The following is a 15,381-nucleotide window of genomic DNA, read 5'->3' on the forward strand; positions in this document are numbered from 1 at the left end:
TTAAGAACAGTTGCATGGATAGCCATCTGACATTGCCAAGTCTTCACCCACAGTGGGACATCTCTCAATAGATCCCCACACAGGTGCATTCATATTTAAAATGCTCTCATATAAACAGGATCTCAAACAAACATTATCTATGATAACAAGAAACATTTAACAATGTCCAATATATAAAATAGTTATGTAAGATCGTGCCATACCCTATAATATTACAAGTAATATTACTATATTAAATAATATTATTATAGTAATATTACTACTTCCAGAGGCAAAGAAACCCTTTTTTAAACAAGATCCGATGTGATGCGTAGTTTCCCCTACCAACAAGCGACCTTTGACTTAAATGCGATGATCCGACGTTTTGACAAGCAACACTTTTCGCAAATAAAACGCTATGTTTCGTAATGGAACGCGATCCGATTGCGCCCATCCGCCATTTATGCGACGTATTGCCTACAATTTGTGCTGACAAGGTAACACTGGGCTGATTCGTTTGCGCCCGTCTGTGCTGCGTTTGTGCCCATCTGTGCTGCAAAAAATGTGCTGCTTCATTTTAGAAGATATTACAATATTAATATCCAGCTTCATGAAGCGTCATTTGTCCATCAGTTTTTAACACTTGTTTTAAATTTGATAATCCACATTTGACAATATCACTATGTAGAAGTATTTGCTATTGTTTTTCAGTGTTTATTTTGATTTTTTTTAAATGGGGATAGAGTATGGAGTTAATTTTGTGCCAAAAGTATTAATCAAAATTTTGAAAACCGCAAGCAAATCATTAAGTATCAGAATGAAAATATGTTTTCCAAATATCAAAAAAGTCGAATAAAATAATTTTTCCCTTCTTCTCTAATTTGTTTTGCTTCTGGAATGTTTTTCTTTGCTTTTGAATTTTTTTTTTGCTTTTGGAATGCTTTTTTGCTTCTGACTTTTGGCACTGTTTCAACAGGTGGGCGGACCTTAGCAGCTTACACGTCTGTCACTACCGAAAATGTTACACCAACCGAAAATGTAACTTACGCATGCGCACGCTTGCGACTTCTAGAAGCAGGCGTGCTATTTTTACGGCATCGCGTCACATTTCATCGTCTGTTGATTTTTGATGAGAATGTCGACAGCGAGAGGAAAGAGAAGATTTAACCGGATAATGATGGAGTCCTTCGACTTCAAAAGATTTTATTTCGCATAGGCCTTTAATAGGCCTTATATCACAGCCCCTTGAGAAGCAATATGGGTACAAAAGACTGATATACACTCGATGCTAACAACAAAATCGGTTACTTTGTGCTGTAATTGGCGCCTTTACCTGTTCGAGGATGAGCTCAGGTTCAACGTGTGCTGTTGTCGGCTGCCACAATAATTAAAAAAAACTGAAAAACACATTAGAAACATTTTGCCTTGAGCATCAACAACTTCGAAAGGCCTGTCTGTGCCCAGGGCCCTACGCACTGCACTCTATGCCGCGGAAGGAGGATCGGAAAAACTGTAATAATACACTTAATATTAAAGAATTAATACAGTTCATAATATTTTTAACTGCATTCTTTTATAACTGTATTTTTTTCTTATCTATTAAATTTGCCCTTAATGTACCGACTTTTATTTTTTATATATTATTTTAATCTTTGTGTGATTGTACAGCATACAGCCCACACAAAGCTTTAACGAGTGGCTTTCACATGTAAACAGTACTCCACGTAGTACTTAGCTAGATGGCAGCAGCGTGACTCCCCAATCACAGCGTTTGGCCAGTCCAGTGTTTCTGTTTCAGTGATTTAAACATTATGGGGCCGGTTTCACAAAGCAGGATTTCTTGCTTAGCTGGATAACTTGTTGGATTTAAGGTAGTCTGAGCTAGATGCACGTTATCTTTGTACACTTACATTTAGCCCTGACTACCTTAAATCCAACAAGTTATCCTACTAAGCAAGAAACCCTGCTTTGTGAAACAGGCCCCTGATATCCAGATAAGTGATATACCTTCCACAGAATAGCAGCCGCATGACTACATGATTTCCCTAATCCGGCGATACAGGAACAGCCGACTGTCTCCACTAATCCACTCCCATGCTAAGTGTTTAGCTTGATTAACGCTCTGACTCGGCTCTACATCTGCTTTAAGAAAAATAAAGTTGCCTTGTTTGTTGAGCAGTACTTTATCAATTTTGTTGCTGTGCAGGTAATAATACGCCTCGGTGCTCTTGTAATTACGCAATTCCTCGCTATCAACGCCTTCGGAAAATACGAGGTAATTAATAATGTCGATGAAGCTAATATCATAGTTTCATGTCATCTACCCAGTCCGTGAGAAGTGACGGGTGAGGCACTGCTACTGAACTGTCCTCCCCGCTTTTTAAAACATCTCTACTGTGTATCCACCACCGATGTGTTGCTATTTACGCCAGGTAAAAGATACTGCAGTAAGAGAAACCTTAATACAAACAGTGAATGTGTAACCTCGCAACTGTCAACAGCGCAAGCGGAAGTAAAAAACCGTCTTCCGCTATGAATCAGGGGTAATGGCGCGAACTCAGGAATACTGTGGATTGGTCAGCTGGAATTTGGAGTGAACACGCCTTTAACCATCTGAGCACGCCCACTCCATAACGCTTCAGAACATCGCAACATGGCGGGAAGCTCCGGAGCCAGTTTACAGCATTGAATTGCATCTTTGTAGTTCTATAATAGTGTACTTTTATTAGGAATAGGTGTATGCAACACATATTTCGCGTTCATAAAATATCACCAACCCATCCAGTTCAGTAACTTTCGCTATTCCACCAACGCGCTGACCAGGGAAGTTTCTAGCTATTGAAAGGATGAGGGGCTAAGTCAAGTTTACCTGGGGCACCGCGGTTAAGCTTCATATTCGATATTCAGTTTTCTGGCTTTAATAACATTTAACGGAAGTAAGGTGGGGCGTTTTTAATGACGAAATCTTGATGATTTTTGTGCAAAATCATGTTAATATTAGCTAATAGAATAGGTCCTGTCAGCTATAATGACATGGTGGTTTAGCATTTTGGGCTCATGGCGACTGTTGCACACCCCTTTCTTTCCCAGATTGCTTTACGTACAATTTTAAATTAATTTTTGAATTTTCGAAGGTATCCGTATAATGTGCAATGGGACAATACATGAATGGGTTAATCACTTTAAAACTAGACAAGACAGGCACACATCTAGTGAAGTGTGCTTTGATCAGTGGACTACAGGGAACAATGCACACCCCTTGGGGTTTCAGATGATTTTTGTCTGTAATAGTTATTGATTATTATATTGCATCCAATTGAAGTGCAATGGTGCAACACACTAAGGGGTTAACAGCTCTGAAACAAAATGGGACAGTCATGTCCTATGAATTCGAAGTGTGACTCTGGAGGACAATGCACACCCCTTGCATTTTCAGAATAACTTTCTAAGTTATTAATTAGTACGCTGTATCCATATTATATATGGTCAATACCCGATATAATCATGGGCGTCGCCGCCATTAAATCTGAAGGGGACGTGTCCCCCTCACATTCCATAATTATTCGTTTGCCCCCCCCCCCTCACATTTATCCCTTTTAGTGCCTGCTCGACCAAATGGTAGACCATTTAAATGACGACGCCCCTTTAGATGCGCTGCGTTACAATACTGGGCTGGGTATTCAGTTCCGTGCTTGGAACTACTCGGAAAATACACCAGATGGTGCTGTGGTACGAAACCAGAGGCACAACTTCAGCAAGCTCAAGCGTAGACGAAGAATTTTGAAGACTCCCTCCAAGTTGACGGATATACTGTAAGCGGCTTCGAAAGTAAGCGGATATTTTTGATAAAATATTAAATTAGAGAGGTTATTTAAGCAAATGGTTGGCAATAAACCTCTCCCTACAAAAAATAAAAATATCTACGGATAGCAGTGTTTTCTGTTCATTTTGTTTATTTACATGTAGTGCTATTTCATTAATTTCCTATAATTTTACAATGTAGGTATGTGACTAAAAAGTAACTTGTAATAAGTAACTTACAAGTTTAAGTTTATTTTTGGCATTTATTCTTATTCCGATACACTTGTAGCACTTTGGTCAACTTCGTTGTGTGAAAGTGCGTTATAAATAAAGTTGCCATTGCCATACAAGATATAACCAGGCTTACCAAATAATCTAATGAATTCTAGTTGGCAGGACAAGAGTTTAGCACAGAATCAAGTCGGATGATAGCAGATCTGATGCAAGACCTTGCTTCTTCAATTCGTGACTCAGCATCCTCATAAGTCTCCCCCTCATTCCAGTAACAGACACGATACGTATTTCCATTCTTCCTTAATTTCTCAATTTTTCCATAGTAAAGCACCCTCCCATTTGTTTCAATGTCAAACCAGTAATGGCAAATATCCCTGCCTACCACTTTCCCCTCCAAAATATCCTTCAGATCTTCCAGAGTTTCTATTCCTACATCAGGAAATGCCTCAGCCAGAGAAGAAGGATCAGCAGTCTCCAACTTCTTCTCCAATTTTCGAAGTTCAGCCATGGTCTTTTTCTCACGCTGCTGCGTATTTCTTTTTCTTATTTCTGCCATGACATCTCTCTGCTTTCTTCTCTTCTTTTCTCTCTGCTTTCTGCTGTAGTTTACAGCAAATTTGACCACCTTTTCTCTTTCTTCCTCGTCCAAGCCATCTAAATATTCCACTACACAGTTCTTCTGTGCCCTAATTTTTTAACAGAGGTAGCACATAGTAGCATTTGGTGTTTTTTTTTGAGCAGCTGAAAACATCCCCATCACCTCTTCTGCATCAATGCTGTGTGACCTTGCTGACTGCGTCTGCCTCTTCAGTTCTTCATTGATGTCCAAGGTGAAATATTTTTCATACTGTCTTTCAAGTACATCTACAATTGCCCCAAAACATGCTTCCACCATTTCAGAAAACAGTACTTTATCTGATGGTTCCTGCAAAAGACCTGATAGAATGGAATCTTTCTCCTTATCAAAAACATTTCCGAAGAAATCAGTTCCACAAGTTAGAAAACAACTTTCCAATCAAACCCAGGACTTGAAGCTCCAACTTTGACACTGGATTGGAAAAATCTGTCAGCAAACTAGTGCATAAGCCACCAAGAGCATGACCTTTCTGCAAGAATGCAAGGAATTTGGAGTGGTGCACGAAGTACTTTCCTGCAATATGAAAAAGAATGTGCAGCCGGTTGCCCCTGTAACGTGGGATATATCCTTTGCCTAGCTTATTCTCCTCAAGGAATAACTTAAATCCCATTGGGTCTCCTTTACCATCCTTAAATCGAACTTTGTTCATCTGCAGGACAACTTTACCGGCAAGGCAATCCTTGCCAAACAGTTTGCCTTTCAGTTGGGCCTTCTGTTGCTCAACCATGTCAAGCGATTTCAATGCAGATCTTACTTTAGTAGCAACGCTATCTAAAGGATGCAGATGGCAGTTAAGTTCATTGAGTGTCTTATTCCATGCAGCATTGACCAATCGAATAGAAGCATGGTTTGCAGCACACCTGTCTGTGAGTGTATTTGCAATATTGGCAGTCAAACTTTTACGGACATCCTGAAAATCCTTCTTATAGAATGTGGAATACACCATTGCAAGTTCATCAATAGCAAAAATGATGTGCTGGGAATAATCTTCTGCTGTTCCACCTGGCAAATGGTCAATAGCAATGACTAAACAACCATCTATGAATGTTACATGGATGCTATTGATATGCACCCCCTCTTGGGTAGTAGCATCAAACCCCAAGGTGGAATCTGGCTGGGCTAGGATGCATTCTGCTGATTGCAGCTGGGTTATAATCCCCAATTCCCTAACCATCATCTCCACAGTTGAACGGTGAGGGACTTTATCCAGTTTTGCACCGGTTCTAGCAGCATATTTTTCCAATAATTTAGAAATGTTAGATGTGGGGACCTGGTTCACTACAGAATCATACACAAAGAGGCGTGTGGCCATTGAATATGCTTTACTGTCCTTTTCGAATTTATTTTGAATGCAAGTACTAGCACTACTCTCAGCCAATTCAGCGACCTGTTCTTGTAAGATTACCAAATCAGTTTGGAGGCTAACTATTTCTTGGTCTTTCTCCTTCAGTTTTTCTCGCAGAAGTGACACCTCCTTAGAGGACTCGTCCAAGCAGGTACTCATTTTCTTGCTGCTGCTTTTTTTCTGACGAGAACATTTTCGGTTGGCTTGTCTTGTTTTTCTTTTATACTTGTCAACATTTTCAAACAAAGAAGAATTCAAAGAATCCAATTTTTTTTCCTTCCGTTTGATTTTTTGGTTGATGACACGCACAGCCTTTTTTTTCAGAAGTTTGGACCTCAAATATTTGACTGTGCTGGCATGCTTTTCTTTTTCTGCTTTAATACGTTCTTTCTTCCTATGAAGGCGATCCCTCAGTTTAACACAGCTAGGGCACTTTCTAGAACTAGTCTGAGAGACAATGCTAGATGATCCAGCACGAGAATGTTGAACTGCACTTGAAGGTTCTGAACTTGACGATTCACTGGTTGACTGCCGGCTTAGTGCTGCAGTACAAGAGAATGGCACTGCACAAATGTCTTTGAATTTGTCAAAAGTGATGATGCTATTTCATATGAAAATCTTGCCTTAATGGCACGTTCTGTCCGAGAAACACTAGAATTCTCTGATAAAAAAAGGAAAAGAATATGTCCATTCAGAAATTCATTTCCATCAGGGAGGTTGCAATAATTGTCATTCAGATATGCTCTGGCAATTCCAGGCTTGGCATCTGGATTCCTATTAATATTCTTTTTGGAGGCATCTTGGATCAATTTGAAAGAAAGAAAAAAAACACAAAAGAATCACTGTTTCAAGCCAACAAAAGCAAGAATGAAAGCAAATATCCACATTTCTTCAAATAACATAAACTTAATTCATGGCAAATAAATTATTTCTTATATATTTGTTTTGCCATTACACTCATCTTGATTTTAATATATATTGTAAATATGTCAGATTTTTGTTAAGTTTGTAATTTGACATCAAAGTATAGACATTGCAAAATGCAGTTTGGAACACTTGCAGAAACATTATAAAAGTAGACAGTAAGCAATGCTGCCAGTTTTTTTTTTGATCCCAGATATCTGATCACCAAAGTCTTGGCTACTTGAAGATGACTAAATGGTGTAGATGCAACATTCATTTGGATAAATAAATAAGAAACACCTAACTCATGTCACTATTTCTGGCTCCTTTCATTGAATATGTAGCAACTTTCATGTGTATGAATGAGCCATTGTCCCCAACCCCCTTTTATGGCGCTGATGGGGATGTATCTGGATCGCGTTTCACCGTTGCGCCGTTAATCAAATCACCATGCGAATGTGATTTAAATAGCGCTAATTATAATGCGGCTATTTAGAATGTGAATAGCGATCTTCGGGTGACAGCGGTACTACACGCCCCCGATGCAGGTAAAACAAAGTAAGATGACATGATTTACTTTTTTGCCGATTTAATCTAATTAAAAAAACTTTAATACTTCCGACAATGGACCTTTTGAAGAGAAGACAGATTACGGATTTAGCCAGGACTACTTTTTAACTAGAATTTTTATGCCACCATTAAAATGATGGTCCTGCCTAAAATGGGAGGGTGCCGGCAGAAAATCACCAAGCAATGTCATTATGATATAATCGATTATGTTCTGTCACTGCATCGATGCAGAATCGTCCACGTCTGCATCGCAATGCATCGATTATGAGATTAATTTCAACACCCCTACTCAGCACAATGTCATTCTAGTGATAGATTATCAAAATATAATAAGCAGGTCTAGTATTTTTGATACTATTTTGTAGTCTTTGTATGCAGAAAGTGTAATAATAACAGTCTGCAATGTCAGTTCTGACCACTTCGCCATCTTGAAAATTTCCGGTTCGACAGAACATTTTCCGCAATCAATTTCGAATAGCTTCGGAATCTTCGTATGGCCTTCAAAATTAGCATTCATATGCACAAATACCTATAGATTTGATTTATATAAGTCTAAAAAACATTTGTGCCCACCTTCATCCCAAATTTCGCGCGTTCTTTTGGTTAAATTTCGGATCACAACTTCAAGCTGTTAGTAAAATGGTGTAACAAACTGTGTTTATAAAGGGGTTCGTGAAGTGTGTCACAGTAGAGTTGCCGTAGGGCGGGGGAAAAAAAGGTGTAGGTGAAAAAGGTAAAATAAAGTTGGAGAAAAGATGTCCGAGAGCTGAAGTGGACTCCGTGTCAGTTAATGGTGAATATAAAATTTATTCGAACCCGGGGACTCGGCTACATTGGTGGCAGCGGTGGGATTTCTGGCTGGAAGCAACTTTAATCGTGCCGGCGTCTTTATCCCCAATAATTGCGCCTAATTATTAGTTTGTTCTTACTATCCCTAACATGTGGGGCGACGACGAAGATCAATTTAAGTTTATGCGGGGAGAACCCAGTCGATTTACCGACAGAAAGAACATAAAAATCGACTTGCCTGCGCCCTTTAACGGAGACGGGAACCAATGTTTCCTCTGCTGGGTGAGGCAACTGGAAGTGGCGGTGAAGGCATCGTCGGACTGTAGCCGCGATTCCTATGATGACCTGGTGCGGATTCTCCCCACTCGCTTGAGCGGGGCAGCTTTTCTATTATGGGATAGCCTGCCTGCTACGGTGCAATCTGATTACGCCGCGGTTAAAGAGAAGCTTAAAGAGGCTTTCGGACAGAAACAATTAATGGAGCGCTTCAGAGCTTCACTTTCGGCTCGGGCGCGCGCTCCCGGTGAGAGCTTGGATGTATTTGCTGCCGACATAAGTCGATTAGTACAGGAAGCTTTCCCGCATTATGGAAGTGTGGCGTAGGGAGAGGAGAAGTTTAGGCGTTTTCTTGCTGGACTGGACCCCGTTTTAAAGTTGAAATGCCTCGAGCAGGGAGCTACGGATCTGGAGGAGGCTCTGCTGATAGCCGGACGGTGCGACAACACACGAGAGGCCCTTAAGATAGACTATGTGAATACACCCTCCAGCAGCCATCTTGTTAGCGAGGGTGCCGCTGTGCATTCTGTGTCAAGGGATGAAGGTCTTCGAACCGCAGTGGATAAACTTACTGAGGAGGTGCGTTTTCTTTGGATGGAAATGAAAGGGATAGGTGAGGAGAATTACAGACTGAGAGCTGCAGTAGGGGGTCTACCATACAGACGAGATGGACGCTCCCCCGATCGCGACTTACAATTAACCGAAGCCGGCAGCTCGTGGCAGGAACGCCGATCACGGTACGGTGAAAGGCGCAGCCCCAGCCCAAACTGGCGCCCGAGACGGGAGAATGAACAGAGTAAGCGAGGGGTGAGATTCTTGTCCCCACGGCGGATTGATGACAATCGTCCACAGGGAAACAGAGTGTAGCTGGTGCCGAGGCCCAGACATCAGCTCACCTTCATTTGGGCCCCATGATCACGGACACTTCGGTTGGGGGATGTGAGATAGTCACTCATAAAAGTAATCAACAGACGTCATATGTGAAAGGAATTGTGGAAGGCACTGCTGTAGCTATCCTGGTGGACTCGGGGGCTTGTGTGTCCTTAATTAGCGCTGATTTTCGTATGTCAGTTTCTGCACTACAAAGTCGTCCCCTATCTAAAAACTACGTTGAATCTCGTGCAGTAAATGGACAAAGGTTAGACACCCTAGGTACTATTACTGTGACTTTTCGACTTGGGCCTGCATCCTGGCAACATGTTTTCCATGTGTTAAGGGAATCGACTCAGGCTGTGCTCCTTGGGCTGGATTTCCTCACCAAGAACCATGCACTTTTAGACCTGAGCCGAGGAATGTTGCAGTTATGGGACATTAGTGTTCCCCTGTTACGGAGCAGAGAGCTAATTCCCGAGTGCTGCAATGCATCCCTGGCCACCACTATGACAGTTCCGCCCTTGAGTGAAGCCATGGTCCCTGTGGCCTTACATTCCTCAGCAAGCCCCCTAACGACTGTTTACTTCAATGGCTATATGGAACCAAATGTGCCAGACACAACAGGACTAGTGGTGGCTCATACAGTGTCCAGTGTGAGTGATGGTGTCACATTGGCTCGTGTGCTCAATCCTACAGGCAGTCCCATTACATTAAAACAGGGGTTACATGTGGGGGAGTTCTACCCCATTGAGGACTCTGATGTTGCATCTCTCTCCCAGACTGGACAGGAGGAGATTGGAGTTTCTTCACCCCGGGCACTTCCTGTCACGTTAGATGAGTCTCCTGTTACGGTGCAACAACGAGCAGAGCTATCGGCATTGCTGCTGCAGTTCAGCGATGTGTTTAACCTTTCTAAAAGGAACACGGGACGGTGTACACTGGTAAAGCACAATATAAGGACGGGTGATCACCACCCCGTCAAACAGCGTGCGTATCGCTCTTCTCCGGAGAAACGAGCAGAGATCGATCGTCAGGTGGCCGGGCTGTTAGCGGATGGAGTCATAGAGGAGAGTTGGAGTCCCTGGGCATCATCAGTGGTGCTTGTCAGGAAGAAAGGAGGAGAGTGGAGGTTTTGTGTGGACTACCGTAAACTGAACGCCGTGACAGTACGGGACTCCCATCCTCTTCCCCGTGTGGATGACAGCCTGGACGCATTAGCTGGATGCATGTGGTTCACCACCCTTGACTTCTCTAATGGCTACTGGCAGGTGGAAGTAGCTGAGGAGGATAGGGAAAAGACGGCGTTTACAACCGGGCGGGGCCTATATCAGTGGCGAGCCATGCCCATGGGCCTGACCAATTCACCGGCTACCTTTCAACGGATGATGGAGCTGGTGCTATGAGGTTTGCCATGGCACATCTGCATGGTGTATTTGGACGATATTTTGGTCTATAGCCGGACATTTACAGATCATCTTTCCCACTGTCCAGAATCCAAGCAGCGGGCCTAAAGCTAAACCCAAAGAAATGCCACTTTGCCAGAGACCATGTGGTGTTTTTAGGGCATGTGGTCTCTGCTGATGGTCTCATGCCAGACCCAAGGAACACGAACAAAGTACGGTCCTGGCCCACCCCTCGTACGCCATCGGAGGTCCGATCATTTGTGGGCCTTTGCTCGTATTATAGGCGGTTTGTCAAGAACTTTTCGCAACATGCTGCGCCTTTGAATCGTTTGAGTGGAAAAAATGTGCCATTTGAATGGACTGCGGAGTGTGAGGCGGCCTTTTCTTATCTCAAGCAGGCTCTCACATCTCCTCCCGTGGTGACTTTACCGGACTTCACTCTCCCCTTTCGGATTTACACCAACGCCTCGAAGGAGGCAGTCGGGGCTGCCTTGGCACAGGTCGTGGAGGGCCTGGAGCGAGTGGTGGCCTATGCCAGCCAAGCTCTGAATAACACACAGAAGTGTTGGGCCACCTTTGATCGCGAGCTCGGGGCTGTTGTGTGGGCTGTTCGCGAATTCAAACATTACGTTGGGCTGTCCTCGTTCACAATAGTGACTGACCATCGCCCCCTCTTGGGCCTCCGGAAAATGGCCCTGGAAAATGACCCCACAGGGAGAAGGGGCAGATGGGTTCTGGAGTTGGACCCTTTCGACTGGGAGATTGTCCACAAGGAGGGGTTTTGCCACAGCAATGCAGATGCATTATCTCGCCGGCCTGTGTTAGACAGCTCCATGGAATCAGGGCATACTAACAGCTATGTACAGGCTGTTGGTTCTCTGAACGGGGAGGACAGCTCACTTAGGGAGACAGAAAAAGGGGCTGCCATTCAGGATCCCCAGTGGATGTATTCGCTTGCCTCAGATGGATTGGAGTTAAGGTCATGGCAGAGAGAGGATCTGGACATTAACACGGTGGTGGTTTGGATCGAGAAAGGTGAACGGAGACCACCCCGGAAACTTCTGAGGGGGGCTTCGCTCCCTCTTCGTAAATTGTGGACAGAATTTAGCCGTTTGTCAATTGAAAAGGGACTGTTGTGCCGGACGGTAACATCCCCATCAGGTGAGCGACAGGTACAGGTGGTTATTCCCCCAGCTTTAGTGCCCCAACTCCTGGAACAGTTTCATGGAGGGCCTGCTGCTGCTCATTTTTCAACTGAGCGGGTCTGGGAAAAAGTTAGGCAAACATATTATTGGCCTTTCATGTTGCGGGACATACGGAACTGGTGTGATAAATGTAGGGCGTGTCAGACACGGCGATCCCCAGTTCCGCAGCTAAAGGCTCCCATGGGGGGGTCCCTAACGAGCCGTCCGCTACAGAGAGTTGCAGCTGATATTTTAGAGCTGCCAGTGACCATGAGGGGTAACAGGTATGTGCTGGTAGTGGAGGATTATTTTACTAAATTTGTGAACCTCTATGCACTGCCAAATCAGACCGCGAACACGGTGGCACACTGCTTATTTGAGGATTTTGTGCTGGTGCATGGTGTCCCGGAGGCCTTACATACTGATCAGGGTCGGCAGTTTAAGGCTGAAGTTATTCAGTGCCTCTGCCGATTGTTAAGGATTAAGAAGACTCGTACCACTGCCTATAATCCTAAATCGGATGGTATGGTGGAACGGCATAATAGGACCTTAATCGATCAGTTGGCTAAGAAACTGCTGTCACAAGGTGGGGAATGGGATAGCTATGTGAAACAGGTGGCTTTTGCCTATAACATATCGGTTCATTCCAGCACAAAATTTACGCCATTCTACCTCATGCATGGCCGTGAGGCGCGAGTCCCAGCTGAGGTGCTGGTGCCTGGGGAGGTATTAGACCCCAGGGATGGAGGCAGTCAGGCGGATTTTGTGGCAGCGCTTGCCAGCAGACTCAGAGTGGCTTTTAGCATGGCTCGGGTTAATTTCGGGTTAAAGCAGGACATTGAGTCCTGTGCCAGTGTCAGTTAATGGTGAATATAAAATTTATTAGAACCCGGGGACTCGGCTACAATGGTTTATCTTATTTCTATTGGAAAAATTCGAAAAAAAGCTTGATTGTGGGTGAATCATCAACATTATAAGGGGATTCCTGAGGTGATTTCCCATTCCCAGCTAATAAGAGAGCAAGTTTTCTAACACGTTCAAAAACATCGCTCAGCTAAAATCTTTTTTTAGCGTCACACGGATCTGGCGTCATGATAAGGTCAGCGCAGCGCTGGATAGTCGCGTACCTATACAATGTATTCACTGAATTTATTATAATATTGTAATGACTTGCTCGTACGATCCTCGTGTGTGCCATGCCCCCTCATTACCTAGGCGTGTTACCCCGATTGTGATCACCTGCTTGTCTTGTGTATTTAGTCCGTGTCTGAGTCAGTATCATTAATGTTCGTCGCCGTCTGCCCTGTTTTCCCCCATAATAAACCCAGTCTTTCTGGATTTCTGGCTGCCCGTTTGGTGATTCCCCGCTTCCTGCTTGCTTGCCAAACAGCGGTTATAACAATTATGCAATATTATAATTATTATTTTTATTATTATTATTATTATTATTATTTTATCAATATTTTAGATATTTAATGAAAAGCATCTCAGTGTGTGTTGTTTATATATTATGTAGATGGACACCAGGATATTCTATGGCAAAAGGCCATGCCCTAAACTGGCATTAGTACCTCAAAACCCTGCTCTGTCTGATGCTGAAGGGTGCAGTGATAGTGACGATGACAGAATAGCAGACCCAGATTTCCTTCGCACACTGACACATCACTCCGATTCTGATGATTTTACATCCTTGGATGAGGATCAAGACCAAAATGTTGAACCACCACCACCACAAACAAAAAAAAAGAAAATAGCTAACAAAGGTAAAAGGTCTAAAAACAGTCAGTATGACAGAGGCAGAAGATGAATGCAAGGTAGATGATAGAAGGCCACCATGGAAAAAGCAGGACATTGAGTCCTGTGCCAGATTCTACATTTGATCCCCCAGATGAAATTGAAACACCACTGCAGTAATTCAAGAAGATGTTCACTAACGAGATGGTTCAACATATTTCTAACAACACTAATTTGTACTCTGCCCAGAAGTTTGGAGATCCCATAAAAACTACCTCTCATGAAATTGAATCTTTCCTGGCCATTCTGTTGTACATGGGAGTTGACCTATCTGATATGCTTGTGCATCTATACAAGACCCCTGTGAAATCAAGGCGGTGGTATTTTCCACTGTTTATGTGCAGTCTTCCTGTGCTTAAACACAACCCAGAAATGTTTCTTCATATACCACCAAAAAAAATGAAATGTCATTCAGAAAGGTGAGTTATGGAAACATGAAAGCTACATTGCATAAAACAATAAAATTTTTTCAGTTTCATTTGTCAAGACACAAACTCTCTCTCTTCCCCTCACACAGGCTGAAGCACCATGTTCTGCAGCACGCTCTGATTTGGGAAAGGTGGCTCTGTCTCTGTTTTATGGGTTGATAGACCTAATTTTCTTGTTGATATTGTTAATAATTTTGTTAAAATTTGTTTAATATATTTGTTTCACAATAAAACAAATAAAAAACAAAAGAAAAACACAAAGATGTTGCTTTGCTATTGTTGGAAACATTTCATAAATGTAACTTTTTTTTTTACCTTTAACGGCGGATTTGGTAGACCTCTGTAATTAACAAACGGCATGGTCAATGTTTGAAAAAACTATTTATTTATTTTTGTTTATATTGCCCTACAGAGCAAAGAAATGATAAAAATATTTTTTTCAATGCTTTTTTCTGGGTGTGCCACTTAAAGGGTTAACATAAAATATTAGTTTTATCCCAGTGTGGGATAAATTAGTTTTATTCAAAATGCTTCTGACGCCCATGGATATAATAGAGATAACACATATTAATCCATAAATAAGTTGTAAAGTGTGATTTAGGCAGTGCACCGTGGGACAAAGCAAATGTAGCGCAGCTGAATTGCTTGATTACGTGTTTCGTCACATTTAATACATTAGCATTAAGCTTTAGTGTGTTGCCCCAATGGCATGTAATATGCATACAGCGTACTAATTAATAACTGTTAGAGAGAAAGTTATTCTGTAATGTAAGGGATGTGCATTGTCCCCCAGGTTCCCCTGATCAAGGCACACTTCATAGGACATGGCTGTCCCATTTTGTTTCAGAGCTGTTAACCCCTTAGTGTGTTGCCCCATTGCACTTCAAATGGATGCAATATAATAATTAATAACTATTACAGACAAAAATCATCTGAAAACCCAAGGGGTGTGCAAAATTGTTCCCTGTAGTCCACTGATCAAAGCACACTTCACTAGATGTGTGCCTGTCTTGTCTAGTTTTAAAGTTATTAACCCATTCATGTATTGTCCCATTGCACATTATACGGATACCTTTGAACATTCAAAAATTAATAAAAAATCATACGTAAAGCAATCTGGGAAAGAAAGGGGTGTGCAACAGTCGCCATGAGCCCAAAATGCTAA

This window comes from Paramormyrops kingsleyae, chromosome 5 (assembly GCF_048594095.1).
Source record: "Paramormyrops kingsleyae isolate MSU_618 chromosome 5, PKINGS_0.4, whole genome shotgun sequence".
NCBI classification, from domain to species: Eukaryota; Metazoa; Chordata; class Actinopteri; order Osteoglossiformes; family Mormyridae; genus Paramormyrops; species Paramormyrops kingsleyae.